The sequence below is a fragment of the Rhinoderma darwinii genome, chromosome 3 (assembly GCF_050947455.1).
Source record: "Rhinoderma darwinii isolate aRhiDar2 chromosome 3, aRhiDar2.hap1, whole genome shotgun sequence".
Taxonomy (NCBI): Eukaryota; Metazoa; Chordata; class Amphibia; order Anura; family Rhinodermatidae; genus Rhinoderma; species Rhinoderma darwinii.
This window is the reverse complement of record NC_134689.1, coordinates 284,978,933-284,998,993: the sequence shown is the minus strand read 5'-3', so window position 1 is coordinate 284,998,993 and position 20,061 is coordinate 284,978,933.

Below are 20,061 nucleotides of genomic sequence, written 5' to 3'. Positions count from 1 at the left end.
CAGAATAAATGGTAGGTGGAGGAGCCTTAAGAATAATTTTAAAGAACTAGGCTACAAGCTGAAGGGAAGGACCTCCAAAGTAGTATTCTCAGGAATACTGCCTGTGCCATGCGCATCACAGGAAAGACAGCGGGAGCTCAGGGAGTTAAATGCATGGCTGAAGTCTTGGTGTAGAGGAGAAGGATTTGGGTTCCTAGAGCACTGGGCTGACTTTTCATTGGGGTACAAACTGTATTCTGCAGATGATTTGCACCTAAATGAAAGGGGGTCCGCTGTGCTGGGGGAGAGAATTCTAGCTGGGGTGGCGGAGTATTTAAACTAGGGCTGAGGAGGGAGGTCAATGTAGAAAAAAAGGGGTAGCCAGGTTAGAGAGGGGTCAGACTATATTGGTGGGGGGAGAAACAGAATGTGGGGAGAGGACTAGACAACAAGATAAGGAGATCCTTTCGTTACAAAACATCAGTGTAAATAAAAAGGCCCGATTAATGTCAAATCACATTTCTGATAATAAAAGTGAAAAACTGACAGGCAAGTTAAAGTGTATGTTCACAAATGCCAGAAGTCTAGCAAGCAAAATGGGGGAGCTGGAGGCCTTGATACTGGAAGAAAATATAGATATAGTTGGTGTTGCTGAAACATGGCTGGACTCTTCACATGACTGGGCTGTAAATCTACAGGGTTTTACACTTTTTCGGAAAGACAGGACAAATAGGAAAGGTGGTGGTGTATGTCTGTATGTGAGAAATGATATGAAGGCGAGTGTGAAAGAGACAATAGTGGGTGAAGACTGTGAGGAGGTTGAAACCTTGTGGGTGGAACTAGAAAGGGAGGTAAACACTGAAAAAATTACTTTTGGTGTAATCTATAGACCCCCCAATATAACTGAGGAGATGGATGTTCAGCTATATAAACAGATGGAGCGGGCTGCACAGGCGGGTACTGTAGTGATAATGGGAGATTTTAATTTCCGGGATATTAATTGGTGTCATGGTTCGGCTTCAACTGCAAAGGGGAGACATTTCCTCAACCTGTTGCAGGAAAATTTTATGGGCCAGTTTGTGGAAGACCCGACTAGAGGTGAAGCTCTGTTGGATCTGGTCATTTCTAATAATGCAGATCTTGTTGCGAATGTCAATGTTCGTGAAAACCTCGGTAACAGTGATCATAATATAGTTACATTTTACCTATACTGTAAAAAACAAACTTAGGCTGGGAGGGCAAAAACATTTAATTTTAAGAAAGCCAATTTCCCCAGGATGAGGGCTGCAATTCAGGATATGGACTGGGAAGAACTAATGTCAAATAATGGAACAAATGATAAATGGAAGATTTTCAAATCTACTTTGAGTTATTATAGTGCAAAATTTATTCCTATAGGTAACAAGTATAAACGACTCAAATTAAACCCCACATGGCTTACACCTTCTGTGAAAGGGGCAATACATGACAAAAAAAGGGCATTTAAAAAATACAAATCTGAGGGTACAGCTGTAGCCTTTGTAAAATATAAAGAGCTTAATAAAATCTGTAAAAATGTAATAAAATTAGCAAAAATACAAAATGAAAGGCAGGTGGCCAAGGATAGTAAAACAAATCCCAAAAAATTCTTCAAGTATATAAATGCTAAAAAGCCAAGGTCTGAACATGTAGGACCCCTAGATAATGGTAATGGGGAGTTGATCACAGGGGATCAAGAGAAGGCAGAGTTACTAAATGGGTTCTTTAGCTCTGTATATACAACTGAAGAAAGAGCAGCTGATGTAGCCGCTGCCAGTGCTGTTAATATATCAGTTGATATACTGAATTGGATGAATGTAGATATGGTCCAAGCTAAATTAAATAAAATAAATGTGCACAAGGCCCCGGGACCAGATGGGTTACACCCTAGAATTCTTAAAGAGCTTAGTTCAGTTATTTCTGTCCCCTTTTTCATAATATTCAGAGAATCTCTAGTGACTGGTATAGTGCCAAGGGACTGGCGCAGGGCAAATGTGGTGCCTATTTTCAAAAAGGGCTCTAGGTCTTCCCCAGGTAATTATAGACCAGTAAGCTTAACATCCATCGTGGGGAAAATGTTTGAGGGGCTATTGAGGGACTATATACAGGATTATGTGACAATAAATAGCATTATAAGTGACAGCCAGCACGGTTTTACTAAGGACAGAAGTTGTCAAACTAACCTAATCTGTTTTTATGAAGAGGTGAGCAGAAGTCTAGACAGAGGGGCCGCTGTGGATTTAGTGTTTTTGGACTTTGCAAAGGCATTTGACACTGTCCCCCATAGACGCCTAATGGGTAAATTAAGGACTATAGGTTTAGAAAATATCGTTTGTAATTGGATTGAGAATTGGCTTAAGGACCGTATCCAGAGAGTTGTGGTCAATGATTCCTACTCTGAATGGTCCCCAGTTATAAGTGGTGTACCCCAGGGTTCAGTGCTGGGACCACTATTATTCAACTTATTTATTAATGATATAGAGGATGGGATTAATAGCACTATTTCTATTTTTGCAGATGACACCAAGCTATGTAATATAGTTCAGTCTATGGAAGATGTTCATGAATTACAGGCAGATTTAAACAAACTAAGTGTTTGGGCGTCCACTTGGCAGATGAAGTTTAATGTAGATAAATGTAAAGTTATGCACCTGGGTACCAACAACCTGCATGCATCATATGTCCTAGGGGGAGCTACACTGGCGGATTCACTTGTTGAGAAGGATCTGGGTGTACTTGTAAATCATAAACTCAATAACAGCATGCAGTGTCAATCAGCTGCTTCAAAGGCCAGCAGGATATTGTCGTGTATTAAAAGAGGCATGGACTCGCGGGACAGGGATGTAATATTACCACTTTACAAAGCATTAGTGAGGCCTCATCTAGAATATGCAGTTCAGTTCTGGGCTCCAGTTCATAGAAAGGATGCCCTGGAGTTGGAAAAAATACAAAGAAGAGCAACGAAGCTAATTAGGGGCATGGAGAATTTAAGTTATGAGGAAAGATTGAAAGAATTAAACCTATTTAGCCTTGAAAAAAGACGACTAAGGGGGGACATGATTAACTTATATAAATATATTAATGGCACATACAAAAAATATGGTGAAATCCTGTTCCTTGTAAAAACCCCTCAAAAAACAAGGGGGCACTCCCTCCGTCTGGAGAAAAAAAGGTTCAAGCTGCAGAGGCGACAAGGCTTCTTTACAGTGAGAACTGTGAATCTATGGAATAGCCTACCGCAGGAGCTGGTCACAGCAGGGACAGTAGATGGCTTTAAAAAAGGGTTAGATAATTTCCTAGAACAAAAAAATATTAGCTCCTATGTGTAGAAATTGTTCCTTCCCTTTTCCCTTCCCTTGGTTGAACTTGATGAACATGTGTCTTTTTTCAGCCGTACTAACTATGTAACTATGTATGTAACCGATCATGAAAAATTATTCTAATCAGCTCATCCCATTCGACTGATTGGTTAAGAAGGATCAAGTGGTCTATTTTACAACTTCTGTATAAGAAAGAGTTGTGGAACGGGCTGTGTGATCCCTCTCGGACGAGTTTCTAACATTTTATGAAGTATATGAAAATTATGTAGTTTGTGTATTTATCTGTCTAAGCAAAGAAAACTAAGCTCACAGAGGAAGTCCATACAATCATGTTTAGTACATACAAACTTCATACATGTATAGTATTAAACTTATTGGAAACATACACATCTTAGCAATGCTAAGCACTGACATATCATCATAAAGATAACATGTCTGACACAGGTCATTTTTACACACTCTATTCAACTATTTAATATGGCATAGAAACAAATACTAACATTGAAGCAAACACTAAGATTAGCTGATACATTCTGTTATGTTCTGCCTGTTACATTCTGGCTGCATTCTTAGACTTTATATCACATACACACCCTTTGTTTGGTGTATACATCAGCAGATGTTCTTGGTATATATATCTAATGTACCTTAAGGCTGGGTTCACACACGGAAACCATGCCACAAAATGCGCCAAATAACGGCCGAAAATGCCTCCCATTAATATCAATGGGATGCCGGAGGCGGTTTTTTTTCAGGCGAGTGGAAAAACCGGCTCGCGGGAAAAAGAAGGGACATGCCCTATCTTCGGGTGTTTACGCCTCTGACCTCCCATTGACATCAATGGGAGGCAGAGAAAGCGTATTTCGCTGTGTTCAATGCTCAATGGCCGCGGGCAAAAAACGCAGTGAAAATCGGCGTGCAGGCAGAGGAAAATCTGCCTCAAAATTCCAAATGGAATTTTGAGGCAGATTTTCCTCCTGCAAAAAACTCAGTGTGAACCCAGCCTTAGAGTTTCAAATGGCCAGATGTATGCCAAAAGAGTGCCCTTTGGGCATTTTTTTGGCTAATATACCTCGGTATACATTTTTAGCATCTATATTAACAAACTTTATTCAATTATTATATATGACAAAGAAATAAACACTGATATATTTAATGGTCGGCACTCCGGTAAAGAATTCTAGTGCTATGTGGTAGGGACTTTGTCCTCAAATTGTATCACTATAGAAGACCACAGCACTCGATCTGTTGCAGATAAAAAAAAATATTTTAATTAAATTTGATATTTTCCATGTGTTTTTCAATAGTTATTGCTTATATATACATACCACAATCAATCAGGTATGCCGACGTTTCGGTCCTGCCAGGACCTTTTTCAAGGCAGTGACCTGTGGTATTGAATGAAGAAATGTACACAGAATAGGACGGGTAACCGTTCAAGAGCAGGACGTCGGCATACCTGTTTTATCATGGTATATGTCAGAAATAATTGTTGAAAAATGCATGAAAAATTTCTAATTGAATTGAAATAAATTTTTACCTGCAACGATCCAAGTGCCATAGTCTTCTATATTGAAAGAAATAAACACTAACATTGAAGCAAACACTAAGATAATATTTTGTTATGATGTAAAATTGAATGTAGGTTACTTCAGCAATACTCTGGTCACAATTATTGTGTCTCCAAAGAGCGATGGTACATTTCATAGATAGTACACTGATAGTCATAGCGTACAAATTTTCCATATTAACAATCAGTTCATTATATAAATTGCACCACAGATTCTTATGAAGACTCAAGTCTATTTGTTCTTCTCTGAATATTTCTTTAATCTTGTTAGACACATGAGATACAAAATCTGACCTACTTGTACAACATGAACAAATATCATTAAAATATGTATGCATGAAGTAAGGTCAGAGTTTGAAAGGTTTTCTCATCGATTTGTGTCAGTATCCTGCATGGTGAGTCGTTTTGTGAGATGATAGGATATAATGAGGCGTGTGTTTAATGGACCATTTTAGATGGCATAGAAGCAATATCTATTCCTCTGACTAATGATTATTTTATATGTTGATTAACAGTAATAGATGAGTCTTGATGTTTAAAAAAATCTTATTAAGTGATGTGGAAAATAACGCATTTTATTAATATTGCGTAAAATTATTGAAATACTGTGACAAGTAACTTTTGGTTGAAGGTCAGATATACCAATTACTTTGTACAGAATAAACTGTTTTCTTTTGGAACCCATAATACTAAATGGAAAAGCTGAAACTACTTCTAGTATAGATGTTGTACTATCTGTGTTTTAACACACAAAATTTTAATTCTTAATATGATATTTCTTACCTCAACCATACCATGACTTCCTGTTGTCTTAGGCAGTATTTGCACCAAATTTGGGCCCTGGGTGTATAAGCTGGGAAATGCTCCTGGCATATGTGCTTGTATGGTTGCGTAGGTCAGAATTATGCCAGAAGAGTGTTCTTTTGACAAACGTTTATCCGGTTTACATTGTTACACCCAATAAAGCATGTTAGACTGTGCTTTTTAATACAATTGGATGCTACATGAAAGTTACTATGCAACTGTATACTATGCATACTTCAGGGGCATACGGTTTGCTATCAACACTTTTATAACATATATGCCAAATGTAGAGCTCAAACATAGTGTGAGGGCATGTTCAGACGTGGCGGAATTCTGCAGACACGGTCCGCATCAATGCCGCACATAATCTGCATTGCAGATTCCGTTGCGCTTTTGCCTAAAATGTGCAGTAAATTGCTGCGTATTAGTCGTTGCGTATTCAGGTGGAGAGTACATCCTGCTGTCTTTTAAAACATTCCATCTCAGTCTGGCTATAGACCTCGAAACACATAGGTCCAGCCAGAATGAAGAAATATCCTGTTCGTAAGAAGTAATCCGCAACGCAACACACATAACATCTGCGGATTTCATTGTGTAATTTTGCAACTCCATTGAAGTCAATGGAGAAATTACGCCACAAGTACGCATCAAGTCCGCAACAGCCAGTGTATGCTGCGGACACCAAATTCCGCAACGTTTGCACGAAGATAACTAAAAAGGTGTGGAAACCAATGGACAGACTGTCTGCTGCGGATTTCGAGTGCGGACGGTCCGCAGCGGAATTCCACAGCAAATCCGCCACGTGTGAACGTGCCCTTACACTGACTTGTTGGGGTCTGAGCAGAAAAATATCTTAAATACACTGTAAAAATAATAAAATAGATTTTACAAGAAATTACATTTGTATCATCTTCTTAGTGAACATTAACACAGTCCTCAAAAAGACTAGATGTGCCACTTTGGATCATTTTGACATGAATTTTGGAGTGTCATGACATTGGACCCATGCTTTTGTCTCATTTTTAAATAGAAGCAGTCAGCGGGTTCCGGTTAAGCTGTTGTTGTCGTGAATAGCCACGTCTGGCTACATTTCTCTTGCAGAGGCCAAGTAGGTGTTCTCCCTCTCTGACATCCACATACTCCCTTGAGACAATCGCTTTAATATTAAAAGGACCTTCACTAGCATGCAAACTATAAATTACTAAAGGGGTTATGTGGGGACCAAAAATTATTAGCAGTGAAGCTACTGCAGGATGTGAGTACACTTGCTAATATACATTTCGGTCCCCCGTTGCACTGATTCTGAGATTTTCATATATTTTTATAGCGCTGCTGGGGGACCGGAAGTCTAGTTGCACAGCCCTCTTTTGATGAAGATAATACTCTTCGTCACGTGACTAACCCTGCTGTACTCCATATACTTGCTGTACTACTGCTCCTGCTTGTACATGGAGTACAGCAGGGTCAGTCATATGACGAAGTGTCGTGTCGTTATCAAAGAAGGCTGTGCAACTAGACTTCCGGTCCCCCGGCAGCGCTACAAAAATCTGTGAAAATCTCAGAATCAGCGCGACGGGGGACCGGAATGTATATTAGCAGTGTACTCACATACTAAATTGAGTACACTGCTAATACTTTTTGGCCCCCGCATAACCCTTTTAAGCATTAAAATGCAGAATGCTATTAGTTGTTTCTTTGGAAAAATATAATCTGAGAATTTCAACATTCCATGCTATTGTTCTTGTTTACAGCTTGCTATTACGTATTCTTTTTTTTTTATATAGTAGATTGATGCCCTTTCTTGGCCTTCTGTCCTTCAATGCATCAATACTTTGAGCTTAATGGAGTACACGTCTCCCTTGACTCTTGCTCAGCGCAGAAATTTACACAGGTCTTTGAGCCGTTGATCTCAAGCAGATTTGTCTGCTCACTGATTAAAACCTTGATGTCATTTTTTTCTCTTGCAAGTTTGTAACCCTTTGCTAATCAGCTTCTTGGAAATAAATGCATTACATTTATTTCCTAGTCTGTGTGAACTTCTATCTAAAATGTCATGCAAGTAAAAATGCAAGGACTTGAGGGGGAAGTGCTTGACAGAGAATCAAAGAACACAAAAGACAGAATTCTTGTGTCATGCACCGCCCACTCTAGGCCCTGCTCTAGGCCCTGCACCAGATGTAACACAGTATTTAAATTTTGCGCAAAGTGTTCCGTTTAGCTTCACTTTTAGTTTGCTGTCACATGCAAAATATTTGCACTTCTAAAGAACTGACTGAATCATGTAGTCTGAATACATCTCTCTGAGCATTTTTAGCCACATTCTCGGCCCCCTATATTGATATATGATGTGGGAAATAGTGTGCTCTACTCTTCAATATTACACATGTATAACATGGAACATATTTTACTGCATAAATAATTTATGCAATAGCTGGGCCCTGTAAGTCAAAACTCTACTGTTAGTTAACAAAGATCTACACAATTTTTCACCGCCATATATTTTAGTTCTCATTTTCCTTTACCAACCCACTCATTTTCTTCGCACAGTCAATGACCTACAACTCTCTTCCTTCCATATCACATCCTCTCACTTACTTCTCCCGTGCTGCACCCATTCTATGTAAATCACTGCCCTAGACCATCAGACTTGCCCCTAACACTTATGGTATTAACCCCTTAATGGCCTTAATGGCGCAGCCAATTTATTTTTATTTTTATCTCCCCGTATTCCAAAAGCCATAACTTTTTTATATTTCCGTTGACATCACCATAGGCTTGTTTTTTGCAGGATGAGTTGCAGTTTTTCAAGGCACCATTTAATGTATCATATAACGTACTGAAAAAAAAAAGATTTGTGGGGTGAAATGGGCAAAAAACAGAGATTCCGACATTGTTTTTGGGTTTAATTTCTACTGCGTTCAATGTGCAGTACAAACAACATGTTTTATTTTACGAGTTGATACGATTATGTTAATACCAAATTTATATTGTTTTCTTTTATGTTTTACCACTTTTACAAAGAAAAAACTATTTGTTAAAAATAAAGAAAAAATTTGTGTCACCACATTGAGAGAGCCATAACTTTTTAATATTTTCATTGGTTGAGCAGTATCAGGGATTATTTGTTGCGAAGTAAACTGTAGTTTATATTGGTACTTTCTTGGGGTACATGCAACTTTTTGATCACTTTTTTTTCCATTTATTTTTTTTTTATTTTTTTTTTAAGCTAAGTTGACCAATAAACAATGTGGCCATTTTTTTTTTTTATTATTTTTTTTTACAGCACTCACCGTGTGGGTTCAATAATGTTTTATTGTAATAGTTCAGACTTTTACGTGTGCGGCGACGTTCTGTTCATTTAAAAAATAATAATTAACATTATTTTAGGGAATAGTGAGAATTTTCAAATTTTTTTCTTAACTTTTAATATATATTTTTTCTATATTAAAAAAAACTTTATATATATCCCCCCTTGGGGACTTGAACCAGTGATCATTGGATCGCTTGCACTATATACTCCAATACTAATGTATTGTAGCGTATTGTGATTTTGACAGACTCCTATTAAGCTCTGTCTCTGGCAGGGCTTAATAAGGAGCACAAAGATAGCAGACCTGAGGGCATTCATTAGACCCCCAGGCTGCCATGACAACTATTGGCACCCTGCGATAATGTTGCGAGGGACCGATGGGCTGTAGGAAGGGGCTGCCCCTCTCTTTCTAACGGTTTAAATTTTGCGTTTGCTATTGACCACGGCATCTAAGTGTAATAAAAATAGTGAAAAAAGTAAAAAAAAAATGTGAAAGAAAAATAAATAAATACAAGTTTTAACTAATAAAAACAACAATCGCTCTGTTTCCCTGATCAACTCCTTTATAATTAGAAAAAAAATGTAAACATGAAAAAAACCTATGCATAATAGGTATCGCCACATTCGGAACAATGACAGCGGTTTTTATTTTGGCCATCTTGTCTAAAACAAAATGTAATAAAAAGTGATCAAAAAGTTGCAAGTAACGCAAAATGGTACCAATGCAAACTACAGTTCGTCACACATAAAACAAGCCCTCCCGCAGTGATATGAACTAAAAACTAAAAAAGTTATGACTGTCAGAAAATGGCGACACTAAAACATGATTTTTTTTTAGAAAAGAGTATTTTTATTGTGGGAACGTAGTGAAACGGAAAAAAACAATATAAATTTGGTGTCGATGTAATCGTATCAACCCGCAGAATAAAGTTAACATGTTGTTTATACTGCACGGTGAACACTGTAAAAAATAAAAATAAAAACCGTGCTAGCATTGTTGTTTTTTGGTTTCCTCATCTCCCAAAAAATGTAATAAATAGTGATAAAAAAAAAAACGCATGTACCCCAATATGGAAGCAATAAAAATGACTGCTTGTTCCACAGAAAACAAGCCCTCACACAGCTCCGTCAATGGAAAAATAACACGTTATGACTCTCAAAACGCAATGATGCAAAATGATGCTAAATGACGGCCCAGACAAATTTTTTAAGTCCAGTAGAATTTCACTAAATACCCCACATCATCATTTGCTGGACCCCACAGGTGGACCATGTAGATGCAGCGGAGATGAGGACACTTTAGGGCCTTGTGTGGCTTATAGGGCTAGTGAAGAAGTCAAAGATTAGGCAATACTGGAGTGCAGATGTATAATACCCAATAAACCCGGCCTGTGCATAAAGGAATGGTTCACAGCGTACCACACCAATCCATGGATTATTCATTCACCCCATTATTACATCATCCTATTATGCCCTGTACTCTCCCCAGCTTACATATACCCTGATGTACTCCGTCCAGCTTACATATACCCTGATGTTCTCCGCCCAGCTTACATATGCCCCCACATTATAAGCTGAAATACCAGTAAAACACCAAGCAAAATCTGCGCTTCAAAAGCCAAATGGTGGTCAAACTCAGCCTGGCAGTGTGCCCAAATGGCAATTTATGACCAAATATGGGGTATTACTGTATTCTGGTGAACCTGCTTAAAAATTTATGGGATGTGTGTCTATGGTGGTACAAGCTGGGCACAACACATTGGGCACTGAAATGGCATATCTGTGGAAAACAGCCATTTTCAATCTGCAACATCTATACTGTACTCATTTTTGCAAAACACTTGTTGGGTCAAAATGCTCACTACACCCCTAGATAAATTCTTTGGGGGATCTAGTTTCCAAAATGGGGTAATTTTTCAGGGGTACCACTGTACTGGTACTATAGCTCAATGCAACATGGTGTCAAAAAACTAATCTTGTAAAATCTCCACTCCAGATACTAAATGGCCCTCCTTCCCTTTAGAGCCTTGCTGTGTGTCCAAATAGCAGTTTATTACCTCATGTGGGGTATTTCCCAACTCTGAAGAAGTTGCTTTATAAATGTTATGGTGCTTTTTCTCCTTTATTTGTTGAGAAAATGAAAAATGTTGAACTAATCCTACGTCTTATTGGAAAATAATGTAATTTTTCGTTTTCACTGCCCATTTCTAATAAAATCTATGAGACACCTGTGGGGTCAAAATGCTCACTACCCCCCTAGATGAATTCCTCAATGGGTGTAGTTTGCCAAGTGGAGTCACTTTTGGGGAGTTTCCACTGTACTGGAACCTAAGGGGCTTTGCAAAAGTGACATGGTGCAGAAAAACCAACCCAGAAAAATCTTCTCTCCAAAAGCCGAATGGCGCTCCTTCCCTTCTGAGCCCTGATGTGTATTCATACAGTACTTTATTACCACATATCGGGTATTTCCGTACTCCTGAGAAGTTGCTTTACAAATGTTATGGTGCTTTTTCTCCTTTATTTGATGAGAAAATGAAACATTTTGACCTAAAGCTACATCTTAGTGGAAAAAAAATGTTTTTTTCATTTTTACTGCCCAATTCTAATGAAATCTATGAAATACCTGGGGAGTCAAAATGCTCATTACACCCCTAGTTGAGTTCCTCTAGGGGTGTAGTTTCCCAAATGGACTCACTTTTGGGGGGTTTCTACTGTACTGGTAACTTAGGAGCTTTACAAATGCGATATGGTGTAGAGAAATCAATCCAGCAAAATCTGTACTCCAAAAGCTAAATGGCGTGCCTTCCCTTCTGAGTCCTGCCGCTAGCCCAAACAGCAGTTTATGACCACATGTTGGGTATTTCCATACTCTGGAGAAGTTGTTTTACAAATGTTGGGGTGCTTTTCCTCATTTATTTGTTGAAAAAATTAAAAATTCTGAGGTAAAGCTACATCTTATTGGAAAATAATGTAATTTTTCATTTTCACTGCCCAATTCTAATGAAATCTATGAAATACCCTTGTGGTCAAAATTCTCACTACACCCATAGATGAATTCCTCTTGGGGTGTAGTTTCCCAAATGGAGTCACTTTTGGGGGTTTCCTTTGTTTTTGCACCACAAGACCTCTTCTAACCTGACATGGTGCCTGAAATATAATTTAAGAAAAACAAGGCCGAAAAATACACTAGGTTCTCCTTTGCTTCTGGGGCCTTTGTTTCAGGCCTGTAGCACACTAGGGCCACATGTGGGATATTTCTAAAAACTGCAGAATCAGGGCAATAAATATTCAGTTGTGTTTCTCTGGTAAAATCCTTCAGTATTACAGGAAAAATTAATTAAAATGGAATTTCCGCAAAAAAAATGAAATTTTTACATTTCCCTTCCACTTTGTTTAATTCCTGTGAAACGCATAAAGGCTTAAGAAACGTTCTAAATGCTGTTTTGAATACTTTAAGGGGTGCAGTTTTTAAAATGAGGTGATTTGTGGGGGTTCCTAATATATAAGGCCCTCAAAGCTACTTCAGATCTGAACTGTTCCCTAAAAAAATAGGCTTTTTAAATTTTCTTGAAAATGTGAGAAATTGTTGCTAAACTTTAAAGCCTTGTAACATCCTATAAAAATAAAAGGATGTTCAAAATATGATGCAAACATAAAGTAGACATGTTAACTAGTCACTATTTTGTGTGGTATAACTATCTGTCTTCGGTCTCATTTACACGAGCGTGTTGCGCGCGTTGGCATTGCGTTTTGACTGCGTATACGCAGCGTTGTTGCGTTTTAAACGCGCGCACGACTAGCGTTTGCCACGCACGTCAAAAACGCAGAGGGGATTCATGGCAAGCCAGCCTACAAATAGGCCAGCTGGCCCAACCCCTGCTTGCTAGGAGAAGCAGGTTTGGCACCTTAATCTCCGCCTCTGCCGAGCTCGTCGATGTGTGGAATGTGCCTTTGGCATTATGTCGAACAGGTGGCGTGTATTTCTGACGACAATGCAATTGTCTATGCAGAATGTGACACGTATAGAATTGTGTGTCGGGCTGCATAACTTCTGCTGCATTAATGATGCTACCTTTGATGCAGAATATATCCTTACACATGCAGGCAGCAGCCACACTGTCCCGGTTATTCCTCTCTTCCGATCTCTCTCATCCGGCCTTCGCGTGAGGGATACTTCGGCTGCATATTTTGAGTGTCGATCAGGAGCCGCACCGTGGGTGCGTGATGACCTTTGACGGGTTCTCGGTTGTTTGGCGGCTTCACTACACACGTCACATGTGGCCTGGGTTTTTTCTATTTTTAGGGGTTTGTGTTGGGTTAGGGACTTGCAAAACAAGAGGAGCCTTGACGCGGGTTGCGAGCTTACATCTGTCGGGGTTTGAGCAGGACTTGTGAAAGTTGGCAACCTTCTTTCTGGAGATAGAATGATGTGTGGCCTAAAGTTAAGAAAGTCCAATTGCAAGTGTACTTAGTTTGCTTCGGGGCCCATGACAGCACCTAAACGTTCGCACCTCTTGCAAACCATGTCAAACCCCGAGAGATTAACTAAAACCTCATATCACGTGTGTATGCATTGAGCCCAAAGGCCAGAAGTGTGATAGGGTATAGCCAAAGGAAATGTGGCACAAACATTGTGTTGAGGGGTATCAATTAAAAACAACACGAAATCTAACCAATCAACATCCATTCTTTTAATAGTGTGTTTTGCAAAGACACAAACATTTTGCATAACCAAAAAAACACCAACATGGTGTATAATATAAATCAAAAAGACAGAAGACGGCGAGTTGCCATCCCTGCAGCCAAAACAACTATGGCGTCAAAATATAAGTCCTCCAACACACTCAAAGGTGTTGGTACTGGTGGCCCGGGGACGAATACGCCGGCATTTCAGCACCACTATGCTGGACCTGGAGCTGTGGAGGTTGTTCCTCACCAGCATAGTGGTGCTGATGTTGCCCGTGGTATGTTGGGGCAGGGAAGTGGGGAGCCATAGGGCGCATATAGGGATGCGGACGTGGCATCTGGGGTGCTGGATAGAATGGGCCCGGCATCTGGGGCGTGTTGGCCGGCATGGCTGAACTGCGCCACTGCTCAATGGCCGTGAAGCACTGGTTGGAATTGTGGGGCGGTCTGGAGGTGTCGATTAACGTTACAATCGACGCTTGCAGACGGCCCATACGGTTCATGGGGACCAGCCGGAGTAGGGGAACGATGCTGCGCCAAAAGGCATCGTTCCCGTCCTCATCTGCAGCTCGCCTCAGATATTCCAGGACCCAGGCATCGACTTGCCCAGCTGCAGAGGTCTGTTGAGCACGGGGCCGGCGAGTGCGGGCACGCACGGGGCGGTCCTCAGCCGGAGAGGCGACGGCCCGTGCAGACTGGCCAAGGGCGGGCTCCAGGGGTGTCGGCTCTGGGCTAGGGGGCAGGACATGGGCAGCAGGAGGATCCGGCTGAGACTCGCCAAAGTCCGTCTCCTCTGTGGTACCCTCCAAATTGTCGGTGGTTCTAAAAAGAGAAAATTACGTTAGAACAGAATATAGAACAATGCCCACAACAACACGATGGCAAACAGGACATGGGCGAACACACATTAGACACATGCAAAAGCAGAATCTCTTACGTGCGCATCGCCATTATGTCCTTCAGGAACATCAGCTGTTTCGTGTACATATATGGTCGCTTACGAGATCCGCCATCTCCGCTGCGTCCCTTTTCACCCATTTCACGGCGGAATTGGTCACGGCAGCTCCGCCACCGTGTTTTGATGTCTTGGACTGTTGGAGTAAAAACAAATATCACGCCATAAGAACTATGCCCTCTCATTTAAATGAGGGGCCCTGCACTGCCAATGACGTGGCACACGGTGATGCGCCTGCTCCACAAAAGTTATTCGGGCAAATGCGCGGAAGACACATACAGGGCCCCAGTTCTTCAATAGGGATGACATTGCATTGACAGAAAAAGCCTGGTACTCACCCAACCGACTGTGGTCCCGGGTTCAGCCACTCTCCCACTCCTGGCCAAATAGCTCCCTCGCGACCACCTCCCAGGCGTCCTTCTTGACCGTGCGGTCGTGGTATACCTCCGCACGAGTGTCCCAAATGGCATGTTGGCCCTGGACCAGGACAATGAGGCGCTCCACGTCCATCCCACGCGGCATGGCAGCAGATGTTCAGTGGAAGCTAATTTCTGTCTCCAGTCACTAGCCTTGCCCACTTGCAGTGAAAACGCAAGCACTTCCTCTTTTTTGTTTGCTTGGTCCAGCTTTATAGACTCTTTGTCATGGACATAACAAGTGATGCGTGATTTGCGCGCATGCAACGCAGGAGCGTCCGTGTGTCATGCGTTGTTTTCACGCACCCATTGACTTCAATGGGTGCGTGATGCGCGAAAAACGCACGATTATAGAACATGTCGTGAGTTTTACGCCACGCACTCGCGCAGCGCAAAATTCACGCATCGTCTGCACTGCCCCATAGAGTAATATAGGTGCGTACGACACGCGTGAAATGCACGCGCGTCGCACGCGCGTATATTACGCTCATGTAAATGAGGCCTTAGGCTGGGTTCACACGAGCACATTAACGTCCGTAATGGACGGACGTATTTCGGCCGGAAGTCCCGGACCGAACTCAGTGCAGGGAGCCGGGCTCCTAGCATCATAGTTAAGTACGATGCTAGGAGTCCCTGCCTCTCTGCAGGACAACTGTCTCGTACTGTAATCATGTTTTCAGTACGGGACAGTAGTTCCACGGAGAGGCAGGGACTCCTAGCGTCGTACATAACTACGATGCTAGGAGCCCGGCTCCCTGCACTGAGTTCGGTCCGGGACTTCCGGCCGAAATACGTCCGTCCATTATGGACGTTAATGTGCTCGTGTGAACCCAGCCTTACAAGCAGATACATTTGAATGTAGAAAATTGCTAATTTTTGCTAATTTTCTCTAAATTTTGGTACAATATGTCACGAGAAAACAATCTCAGAATTGCTTGAATAGGTAAAAGCATTCCGGAGTTATTACCACATAAAGTGACACATGTCAGATTTAAAAAATGAGGCTGTGTCATTTGGTCCAAAAGTAGCTGCGTCCTTAACCCCTTCGCGCTCAGCGACGTAATATTCCATCGCGCTAACCAATACGTTCGCGCTCAGCGACAGAATATTACGTTGCGGGGAAAATGCATTGCCATTTTCCCCAGGCGCGTGCACGAGCTGTGACAGCTGCTGTTTCCGACAGCAGGCTATCACAGCTCAATACGCCGGGACCTGCCGCAATGGTCCCGCCTCCACGATCGCCACTATTGGTCAGTTAGTGAGTAACTGTCCAATAGTGGCGATCGGTCGCTTCACTTCCTCTCCCTGACCTCACATCCGCCCTGAACGCCCTGTTGGAGATAGCGAGGCGTTCAGAGCGGTTGTGAGAAAGAGAGAGAGAAGAGAAAGAGTGAAAAAAAGTGAAAAAAAGAAGTTAAAAACAACTTTTTTCTGCTTCCCACCTCCCCAATCCACTACCCAGTCCTGTACCCTTCCTCTTTGTGTTCCCCCCACGTTTTTGGTTAGTGATCTCCTATCACTGACCACTTCTTAGTCTTCAGGACCAATTTCTTGGTCCCTGGGGATTCTTTTTTTCTTTTTTTTCTTTATAAAACATATAAAAACAAAAAAATATATACAAATAAAAAAAAAACGTAATTTAGACAATTAAACTGGTTAGTTTAGTATTAGGGTTAGTTAGTGTCAGGGAACCGTCAAAAAGCATAGTTAGGTATAGCGTCAGGGAATTTAGCGTCAGTAATCCGTCACCGTAGTTAGATCTAGCGTTAGGGGTCCATCACCGTAGTTAGGTTTAGCGTCAGGGAAGCTCGGAATAATCTAGATAGGTTTAGTGTCAGGTACCCGTCACCGTAGTTAGGTTTAGTGTTAGGGAAGCTCGGAATAATCTAGTTAGGTTTAGTGTCAGGGAATAGTCGCCGTAGTTAGATTTAGTCTCAGGGAAGTTCAAATAAAATCTAGTTAGGTTTAGTGTTAGGAACCCTCGCCCTAGTTAGGGTTAGTGTCAGGGAAGCACACTCGTTCTATAAAAACATCAATATTTTTAGCTGGTTTAGGTAGTAGCCTATTGCTCCTAGTTAGGGAAGCAATCAAACATATCCAAACGGACATTTAGTGCCGAAGAGGCATATTCATTTCTTGCCTCCGACACAGAGTCGTCGGGTGGTGAGACTCTGTTTTACTTATCCACCTCCTCATCCAGTGATGAAGAAGAGGAACCCCCTAGGAGACGCCCCAGGACCACCACTGCAGATGAAGCCCCCGAGCGAAATGACCCCGCCGCAGTTCAAACCCCCGAGCGAAGTGACCCCATTTGGACCCCCACACCAGACATTTATGAGCCCCAAATCCCAAAGTACACGGGCAGCTCAGGGATAAAATTTAATACGGCAGGGCTCAGTGAAATTGACTTTTTCAAGTTCTTCTTCACTGATGACTTTATAGATCTTATGGTCTCCCAGACTAATTTATATACCCAACAGTATATTACTAAGAACCCCACATCATTTTATGCCCAATCCCACAGGTGGAACCCTGTAGATGCAGCAGAGTTGGGCAAGTTCTGGGGATTTCACTTGAACATGGGGCTTCGGAAAAAGCCATCCATTAGGACCTACTGGAGCACGGACATCTTATACCACACCCCGGTGTACCGTATGGCCATGTCCAGGATGTGTTATGAGGCAATACTTCGCTTCTTACATTATACGGATAATGAGCAGTGCCCACCCCGAGATGACCCCAGTTTTGACCGTTTGTACAAACTGAGACCCCTATTAGACCATTTCAGTGCCCGGTTTGCACAAGCATACACCCCCGAGAAGTGTATTTCTATTGATGAGTCCCTGGTACATTTTAAAGGGAAGCTTCAACTCCGCCAGTACCTGCCGAGTAAGAGGGCAAGGTATGGCGTGAAGTTGTATAAGCTGTGCGAGAGTGCATCAGGGTATACATATAAATTTAGGATATATGAAGGGAAGGACAGCAGTATTCAGCCCCTAGAATGCCCCCCGTTACTGGGAATTAATGCAAAAATTGTGTGGGATTTGGTGCACCCACTGCTGGACCAGGGTTACCACCTCTACCTGGATAATTTTTATACCAGTGTCCCACTCTTCAAGTGCCTCGCTTCCAGAAGTACTGTAATAAAATCTAGATAAAATCTGAGAGGCCTCCCTAAGACTCTGCTTGGGCAAACACTCAGAAGGGGTGAGAGCAGGGCACAATCTAGCAGCAATATATTGTGTGTCAAGTACAAGGACAGGAGAGATGTCCTTGTATTGACAACAATACATGGCCACACCAATACCCATGTACCTGTACGAGGTACCAGTACAGAGACCCCCAAACCAGACTGCATCCTGGACTACAATAGGTACATGGGAGGGGTTGACTTGTCAGATCAAGTCCTGAAGCCCTAAAGCGCCATGCGGAAATCGAGGGTGTGGTATAAGAAGCTGGTCGTGCACATCATACAGATGGCATTGTACAATGCGTACGTGCTACGTCGATGTGCAGGCCAGAGGGGAACTTTCCTGGAATTTCAAGAGGTGGTTATCAAGAATAGAGATGAGCGAACTTATGAAAAGTTCGGTTCGGCTAGTTCGCCGAATTTCACGAAATAGTTCGATTCGGACCGAACTAGTTCGGACCGAACCTGTAATTTCCGTGCGCCGAGCATGGTACTGTCCAGGGTGCTGAAAGAGTTAATGGGCTGCACTAACTCTTTCAGCAACCTTGACAGTACATGCTCGGCGCACGGAAAATACAATTTTAATGTAATAAAAAAATAAATAAATACGTTCATACTTACATTCCTCCTGTCCGGCCTCCAGCGATGACGTTTCATCCATGTCGCCGCTGCAGCCAATCACAGGCTGTAGCGGCGGTCACGCACATCAGGATGATGTGCAGAAGGCCGGCCTCCAGGGATGACGCTTCATCCCACGTGACCGCCTCTGCAGCCAATCACAGGCTGCAGCGGCCTCTGCAGCCAATCACAGGCTGCACCGGCCTCTGCAGCCAATCACACGCTCCTCTCCTGAAATACTCTGTGTTGCGCTGCCTTAAACTCTGTGGATAGGTCAGGATCCTGTTTCTTTTAAATGCTGCTGGGGAACCCGCTCGATCCACTATATAAGGCTGCGCTACAGTGCAGCATTTAAAAGAAACAGGATCCTGACCTGTCCACAGAGTTTAAGGCAGCACAGAGTATTTCAGGAGAGGAGCATGCAGATTCAGTGCTGCTGTGAACTCTGCTCTTACCATTACGTGGCTCTCAGTCTGTTATCTCTCCTCCACTCCTGTCCTCAATAACACCTTCACATGATTGGCAAGTCACCACGTAATGGTAAGAGCAGAGTTCACAGCAGCACAGAGTATTTCAGGAGATGAGCGTGCGGATCTTGTTTGGGGTGGTGACTTGCCAATCATGTGAAGGTGTTATTGAGGACAGGAGTGGAGGAGAGGTAACAGACTGAGCTACGTAATGGTAAGAGCAGAGTTCACAGCAGCACTGAATCTGCACACTAATGTCCTGAAATACTCTGTGCTGCCTTAAACTCTGTGGACAGGTCAGGATCCTGTTTCTTTTAAATGCTGCACTGTAGTGCAGCCTTATATAGTGGATCGAGCGGGTTCCCCAGCAGCATTTAAAAGAAACAGGATCCTGACCTGTCCACAGAGTTTAAGGCAGCACAGAGTATTTCAGGAGATGAGCACGGCCGGCCACGGGCAGCCAGTCGTTTTTCCGAGCCGTGCTCCCATTATAAAGTATAGGAGCACGGCCCGTAAAATAAAAAAATAGAACATATTCTATCTTTTTAACGGCACGGGCACCTTCCCGTGAGAAAAAGGGAAGGTACCCGTGGCTAACAGAAGTCTATGGGCCCGCTATTTTGGGTCGTAATTACGACCCATAATAACGGGTGTTTTTACGGTCGTGTGCATGAGGCCCCGTAATGACGGGTGACTACATGTGTGCACCTGTCATTACGGCAGCGTTG